This window comes from Crocodylus porosus, unplaced genomic scaffold (assembly GCF_001723895.1).
Source record: "Crocodylus porosus isolate Cpor-Errol unplaced genomic scaffold, CroPor_comp1, whole genome shotgun sequence".
Lineage (NCBI taxonomy): Eukaryota > Metazoa > Chordata > Crocodylia > Crocodylidae > Crocodylus > Crocodylus porosus.
Genome location: NW_017728886.1, coordinates 206,578,588 through 206,586,229, shown reverse-complemented (window position 1 = coordinate 206,586,229; position 7,642 = coordinate 206,578,588).

Below are 7,642 nucleotides of genomic sequence, written 5' to 3'. Positions count from 1 at the left end.
CCCAAGCAGCCCCGCCCCCCCCAAACACCCACAGTCCCCTGGACTCCCACTGCTCCAATCCCCACCGCTTACTTACCTGGGATGGGAGCTGGGGTCCATGCAGGCTGCCCTGCATGTGGAGGCAGCGTGCTTCAGCACTGGGGCAAGGGGCAGCCATAGAGATGCTCTGACTGGCCAGCAGAGCATCTTTTTGGAGAACCTGAGCCTCCGATTGCCCTGATCATGCCCTGTACCACTTTTCCCTTTGTTTTATTTTGATACCTGGATATCCAGGTATTGTTTTGAGCCCGCACTGCAAATATGCAGTGCAGGGAATATTTTTTTTGTTCCCAGTGTGCCTCTTGCTACCTTTCAAACTGGTTTGAGACATGGCAAGAGGCACATGCGGGCTTATCTGCATGCGCCCTGATCTCCCAGTGTCAAAAAACCCCACTACACTGCAAATTAGCAGCATGGTAAATGCTTGCAAGTGTGCCGCATGCAGTTTTGTGGTGCTGCAGATGGGTTTGCGGTGCCACAAACCATGCCACAAACCATGCCTACCTTTATTTACAATAAGACTAGTGGGCAATGGAACAAATTGTCCTGGACTGGTTTTTGCTGTGCAACTGAAAACCAGATGAGATTGTGATAAGGGCATTTTTTTTTTCTTTCATGATGTAGCTATAAGCTCCCTGGTGGAAGCAGCTGCAGATGAAGCCAAAAAGAAAAAAATTGTCCCTTAACACACAGCTGTGCTGTTGCATGGCAGCGTGACTAGTGAGAATGAAAAGCTGTTAATTGGGAAAGCCACAGAACCTTCCACATTCCACAGCCTTTTAATGTCAAATCTGCCTGATAAGTAGAGACAACAAAAAAGCCTGTTCAGCTTAACATTATAGGCAAATTTTAAGGGAATGTGAGCTGTAATATTGCCTTGTATCTTACTATTAAGGAAGAGCATGTGTCTCCTTAACTTTTACCTAGGTGCATATTCTAGTCAGATTCTTCCACTATGCCCAGCCCAGTGGGATCCCAAGTATCTTCCAGTGGTACATTAAGTTACATGAATTACACACCCATTCCTTGTTGCAGGGGAAAAATGCATAAGGATTTTTGTTTGTCTTTTTGTTTTATGTTGGCCTCAGTACATTTTTATGCACTTTGCACCTTAGAAAGAAAAAGAACAGAAGATGGATTTGAAATCAGGTGAAAGCAAGTTTTGCAGTCTTGGTCTGACCTCTCAGAAATTTCTGCCCCTTGCATAGATAACCTTTACCTTTACTGAAGGCAGCTTCCTCAAGTCAAATGAGAATAAATTACTGCAGTCCTGCCTGTGGAATATGAAGTTATCTTGCAGATGTCCTAGAACCCAGTCTTTAAAACAGATTGGAAAATAAGAACTGAAATCAAGTTATATGAAGAACCAGCTTAGTGAGAAGTTAATGTACTAATGTTCGCAAACTTTACAGTGCTTTGTTTTATATTCGTTCCAGCTCTCTCAGGTAACTGATAGGTTACTGCAGTCCAACCAGATAGTAATGTAGACCAGTGGTATTGAACAACTTTGGGCTCACAGGCTGGGTGAGTGGCATAGGGCTGGTCTACAGGGTGGATCTCCTCCAGGGTCAGCCCATGGGTGTAACCCCATGCACCACCTGGGGTTGGTCCAGTCAGATTCAGTGTGTGGGGCCATGTCATCCAGAGTGCAGGACTCCCCACAGGATTGGGGATTTGGCAGTAGGGGAGAGATGGCAGTATGAATTGCCACAACTCCATGGGCTGCATGACATTGCTCTATGGGCCAGATCACCGCTGATGTTGCAACCTCTTAGCTAGCCAGCCCTTTTCCCTGTAAGAGTCAGCCGTACAACATCCTGTTGAAGTATCATCATTACTCACGTTACAAGTTGGAATGAAACGCTGCCTGGCTTGAACCAGGGACTGAAACCCGAGTCCCAGTGCACTGCTTTAATACAAGGCCCACCTGCTTCTGTGCAAGCTTGTGGATATGCAACCTCTAGGGAAGTCACACCTTTTGTCTGCAACTGAAGGATGCTAGAACTACCTTGCTGTCAGTCTTCAACATCCACTGACATGGAGATCAAAAGATAAATATGCATGGATGGAAAATGAAACCTTACCTAGATGATACAAAGCTTTCACATGTTAAAATTGGTGTGGGGACCATGACAACTGAAAATAAATTCAGTTATGTTTGACAACTTACATAAAACACTGGCAGATGATAGAGAATCTGCAGAGCCCAGCACACTTTGGTGAACTGATTAAGCCATGTAGCAGATGGTGAGCTTATTGCAGATTGAGACAACAAAAGGTGGTCAGTCTGCTTGGGAAGAGTTTGGGAAACTAAGAATGAAAAGGTGCTGCTTCAAAGCTACAGTCCAAAATTATAAATCAGCAGAACTGGTCAAGACTAGTGGAGGTGTAGGCCTTTTATGAAGATTTCCTTCAGCCATGGCTTCCTACTGTGAACAGCTGTCCTGATTGTAAAGCAGTAAAATCATAACACACTATTTGTAAGTCTAGAAGGGTAAAACTAGTTGTCTTAATCTCTCCTTTTCTTTACAAGAACACAAAACAGCAGGAATACCCCCCCCCACTGTTTAAAAATTCTTTTAGACTGTGTTTTATTCCTATCTATGAAGTATTCAGGAATTGAAGAATAATATAAGACGCTCTCACAAATATCTTTATATAAATCTTCTGAAAACAGGCTGAGTCTCAAGGTAATTCAGGAAAAATATATTTAGAACACATCTTTAAAAAAGAGCACACGCTGTTTTCAGCCCCTTGCTCTGTATCTGGGGGGAGGAGAAGGAAGGAGGGACCTGGATGGCACGTGCTTCAGAAAAATTCATATTTTTAAGGGTTTTAGGAAATGCTTCAGGCTGCTCAGAGCCTGCACAGCTGCTCATCAGTGGCCAGCCATGGCTGAAGGAGCAGAAACTATGAATTGTAGAAATATGCCATCTTTGTCTGGTGCAGAACAATGCCTCTGCAGTGAAATACAATGGCCGTCTCTTATTTTCTGCTCACCCTTAGAAAAAAATGGAAGGGATCATGGAGTTGCCTTGCAGGGCCTCTGAGCTGAGTGAGAGAACATTAGCTCTGCAGTCACAGATATGCAAATCCTTTATGACTCCAACAATAGCAGAAAAACCCTGTGGGAGGGGACTGATAGCACAAACACCAGAGCTGGAGTGGACTCCTCACATGCACAAACGACAGGTTTCAGAGTTCCGTAAATCTGCATGTGAAAGGTCAAAGCATCATCCAAGAGCACCAGAGCTGTAAAAAGGAAAAAAAACCCCACTAGAGCTGCTGACAATTTCCACTTAAATTTGATATACAACTATAACTATTCCTAAACACTGTAAAACAAGGTGTCACCCATACTGTTTAACACACATAGCACTCACACATTTTATCAGAAATTTGTGATAAAATCCACACAGTTCAGTACTTGTTCTTTCCTACGTTCAATCAATAGTCAAATGCTGCACTATACGTTAATGACCCACATTTGTAAAAAGCTAGTCTCCTTTTTTAAGTCATGTTGGGGCAGGGTGGCAGCTCCTATACTTGTTGGTGGGTGCCCCTCAAATGGAGTATTTTCAGGTCAGCCAGCATACCTGTATTTTGAGTAAAATCTGGAAAAGTGACAGATTTTAAAAAGCATTCCAGTGTTACTAGGATTGAACACTTACTCATGACAGACTTCTAGACCCAGACACTGAAAGAAAAGGTATTGCCAGTGCGATACCTAGCATCCTGCTATTGTTAGAAGTTCAGGTCGGGCCCGTTACCAATCCTAATGCCAAAATGTGAAGGGTAAAAAGCAAAAAACAAATGCAAAAAAGCAACCCCCCACCTCCTACCCTCCCCATGCAAAACTAAATAATCATTTTCTGTTCGTGATGTACCCAGTTCTGAAAGTATAGTTCAGCAATTTAGGTTACAGTGTTTACAAAAAAAGACGGTTTTTACATTAAAATGACCTGACATGAAACGAAGACCAAGTCTGGATATTTACTTGTACACCTTGATTTTGGAGTGAAATACAGGACTGCTTCAAAGACTTTTTGATTTAGCAGGAACACATTTTTTGATTCAGCAGCTGCTACACAATGTACTCATTCAGATAAGTCAAGCTAAAAGAGAAACTCTGGCTCTAGCTGAAATGAACTCTCATCTGAGATTTGCATTATGGTAACTATTATTTTTGGAGTTTAGCTACCCTTAAACTTTCAGTCAAATAGTTGACTCAATCTAACGTTAAGCATGCACTTAAAATCTAATCTCAACTTACAAAAGGCCAATCACTCGTCTCTCCCAACACATCTCAGCCAGCAATCTCACACAAACTCATCTAGCACCTTCTCCATAACCAAGCTCAGAAAATTATGACATTATCCAAGTAGCAACCTCCTTACTGAGCTGAATCAGGAACCATTCCTTGACTTAAGCCTTGCAGACCCCACAAGGAAGAGCTGCAGGTTAGAAGAATTGGAGTCATCAGCTGCCCTGCTTCACTAGACCCCAAACCATGCAATAAGGATTCAAAGGTCACTGAAGTGTATGCTGTAGATTAACAAAGCTCTAAATGTCAAACCAATTGTGTGTGCAATGTCAACATTTAATGGGAACCCTAACAGTGGAAAAATAATTTAAAATGGTTATACTCAAACTCCCCTTTCTTCAAGATGCTTATCCCATGACAATCACTGATAAAGGTCCCTAATGGGCAAGACTTGTACAGTGCTCCAGTGAGGAGAATGCAAATTCTGTAGTAAATTTTACAAATAGACAAGTCATAGGATATGACATTGGTATGAAACAGAGACCAAAGCTAATGGGAGATCCCAGGGACTAGTTTTAAGAGGACCTCTTCCATCAGCGAATCTTTCCATCACTTGCAACAGTTTCATTTACAGCCCACATTCATTAAGTTTACAACCAACATGCAAAAGAAAGTTTAAATATTTTCCTTCATCTCAGTCTGAGCAATTTTGTACTGTCTGCTTAAACAAGTGTGCATATTACACACAGAGACACTCATGTACATCATGCATTTTTGTGCAAGGCTCAGAAATCACATTCTTCCCTAGTACTGCCATTTGGCTTCAAGTGATCTCCTACAGACCTACAGAAAAGTGATGCTTTAATGGAAATAGAAGTCTACTAAAACAGGAAGAGCACTGTACTCCCTATATCTGGAACAGTATCTCATACCTCATAAAGGGCAGTCTTTTGTGCAGGTTTAACTAGATTCCTACAACTTTCAGGATTTTAAAAACTTTTTCAACAACTAACAAGTAAAAAAACATTTATCTCGTGAAAGCAAAAACTTTATTTTCATGTAATACAGTTCTTGGACATTAGATGGCAATCCCCCCCACTTCATTTTTTTAAACTCAGGGCCGTTACCCCTTCCAAAAACAAAACCAAAAACCAACCAGCCAAACAAAAAAATAAATAAAATCAAGCATCCTGCCCCTCCCCCTGCCCTTTCCTTAGGTAGGTAGGTGCCTTGCATTTAAAAATGTAAAAAACAAAGATGTTTGAAATTTACTCTTTTGTTTTCTTATGAATGTTTTCATTATTTCTTTTCTTAACATAAGTTTCAATTTTTCTTTGAAAAAAGAACCAGAGGTATTATATTAGTTATTGCTAGAAACTGTTTATAGTAAGGTATGAATTGTGTAAATTGAGCTAGTGAACATAACATGCCATGATTACAGGTTTTCCTGTACTGAAGTCCACTGTTGGCAGTGACCATAGCAAAATAAGAAATAAGCAGGAGAGTTTTTCTTTTCAGAAGAGGGAAGAGGATATATGCTGGAATTTAAAAAATAAATTCCTATTCTTGCCAACTGAAGAGATAGTCCCAAAAGACATCATTAGCCTCTGCAAACTCCTTGCAAAATGAAATAAAAATTGATAATTTTATAATGGTAAAAAGAATGTGGAAAAAAGGAACCAGCCCATGATTTTTTTCAACCAATTAGCTTTTGAGCAGTCAGATAATTTCTAAACCTGATAAAAACGAGCGTATGACAGGATTTGATGCCCAGGATCACACTTGTGGCCTTCCAAGTTTGGTATCTAGGTTTTTATGATGGTCTGTGTATGATGCTATAGAAAAAGGCAAGAATAATGCAACCTAGTCAACTGTTCAGTGATTCGTATAGGGAAAAAATTTCTTCCTGACCTTCATTAACTCTATGATACATTGAAGTGGCAGTACAAGACATTTTGACATAGATTCATCTCTTCATTTAAACGGTGCATGCCCGTGATTCATTCACACAACATTCACTAATTTTTCATTTTTAATCTATGTTCCCTGTTCACAAAATGCTCTTTTCAAACAAAGTTCTGCTCTCTCATACACTCCCCTTCGTTGAATCTGGCCCTTGGAATATTGGTCTAGCCCTTTTGTCAACATGTACTGGAGTTCAGCTAAGTTCCTATCCAGCTAAAATTGTAAAGGCACAGACAACATTACTTTCTCTAAATGAACATTATGAGTGAGTTTTCCACAGGAGATATTTTGGGGAACATTTCAGAACTGTGCACCAGGTTTTCATCTTTCACTGAAGTTACCTGCCCACAGGAGTGAGATCTTATTTTCATGCACTGCAGTGAAAGACTACGCCTTTAACTTCATGTCACGGTGGATGTGTATGTGTCCAGGTGACACAACAGAGTGAAAACAGTAGTTCTCAAATGATACATTATCTCAAATATCAAAGGTCACAAAAGGGTACAAATCGGTAGCTCTCCAGAAGAGGCTTTGGTTTTATAAAAGTGGGTCAGTTTTAGTTTCATGTAGGTTGTTTGACACGGTGGTTTCTGGCATCACAAGCTCTGGTCTACAGGATACCACAGAGCCTTTGTGTCCCTTGCTGACACTACAGCATTGTGTTTTTCTACCCATTAACCAAGGATAAATGACCTAGATATTGTGCCTATTAAAGCCTCATTTTTCTTTTGCCCTTTTGTTCTTTAGTGTACCATATTATCACACGCTGAACACATTTTAAAGTATTCTCAGTCTCACATGCCCTTTTGAGGGAGTAATGTGGGGGGGGGGGAGGGGAGAGGGGTGTGCGTTTCTGTAGACTTAGCTACAGTGGAATAATGTGAAGGTAATTCAAGATTTTTCTTCCTGTCTAGTCACTTGAAGACAATCAGTTTAGAGTATTACAACTGCTAATCTAGTAAAAGGATATAGAAGAAACTGTACAAAAAGCCACAATGCTGTATTTGCTTCTATTGCGAATACAAAAAAAAAAAATAGAGTGAACACCAGTTATGATTTCCCTAAATACTACGTTCTATAATTACATCTCTGCATATCATGGGTCACTTTTATTAAAAGCATCATTACTACAGTTGGCAGCAATTTACATCTTATCTTACATGATAGCAGTTTCCAAAGAAAAAATAAAAAGACATCACAACAAAGAAAAACAATACATTTACAAAGTCATGTCTGTAAACTTCAAGGCTAGTTTAGAGTTGAGGTAATGCTGTTTAGCTTTGTGGCTAAAGTAACAAAGTCCTTTAATTTAAAAAAGGTACCTGATTTTCTTTTCTTTTTCCTTTATTTTTTTTTCTTTTTTTTTTTTTTTTT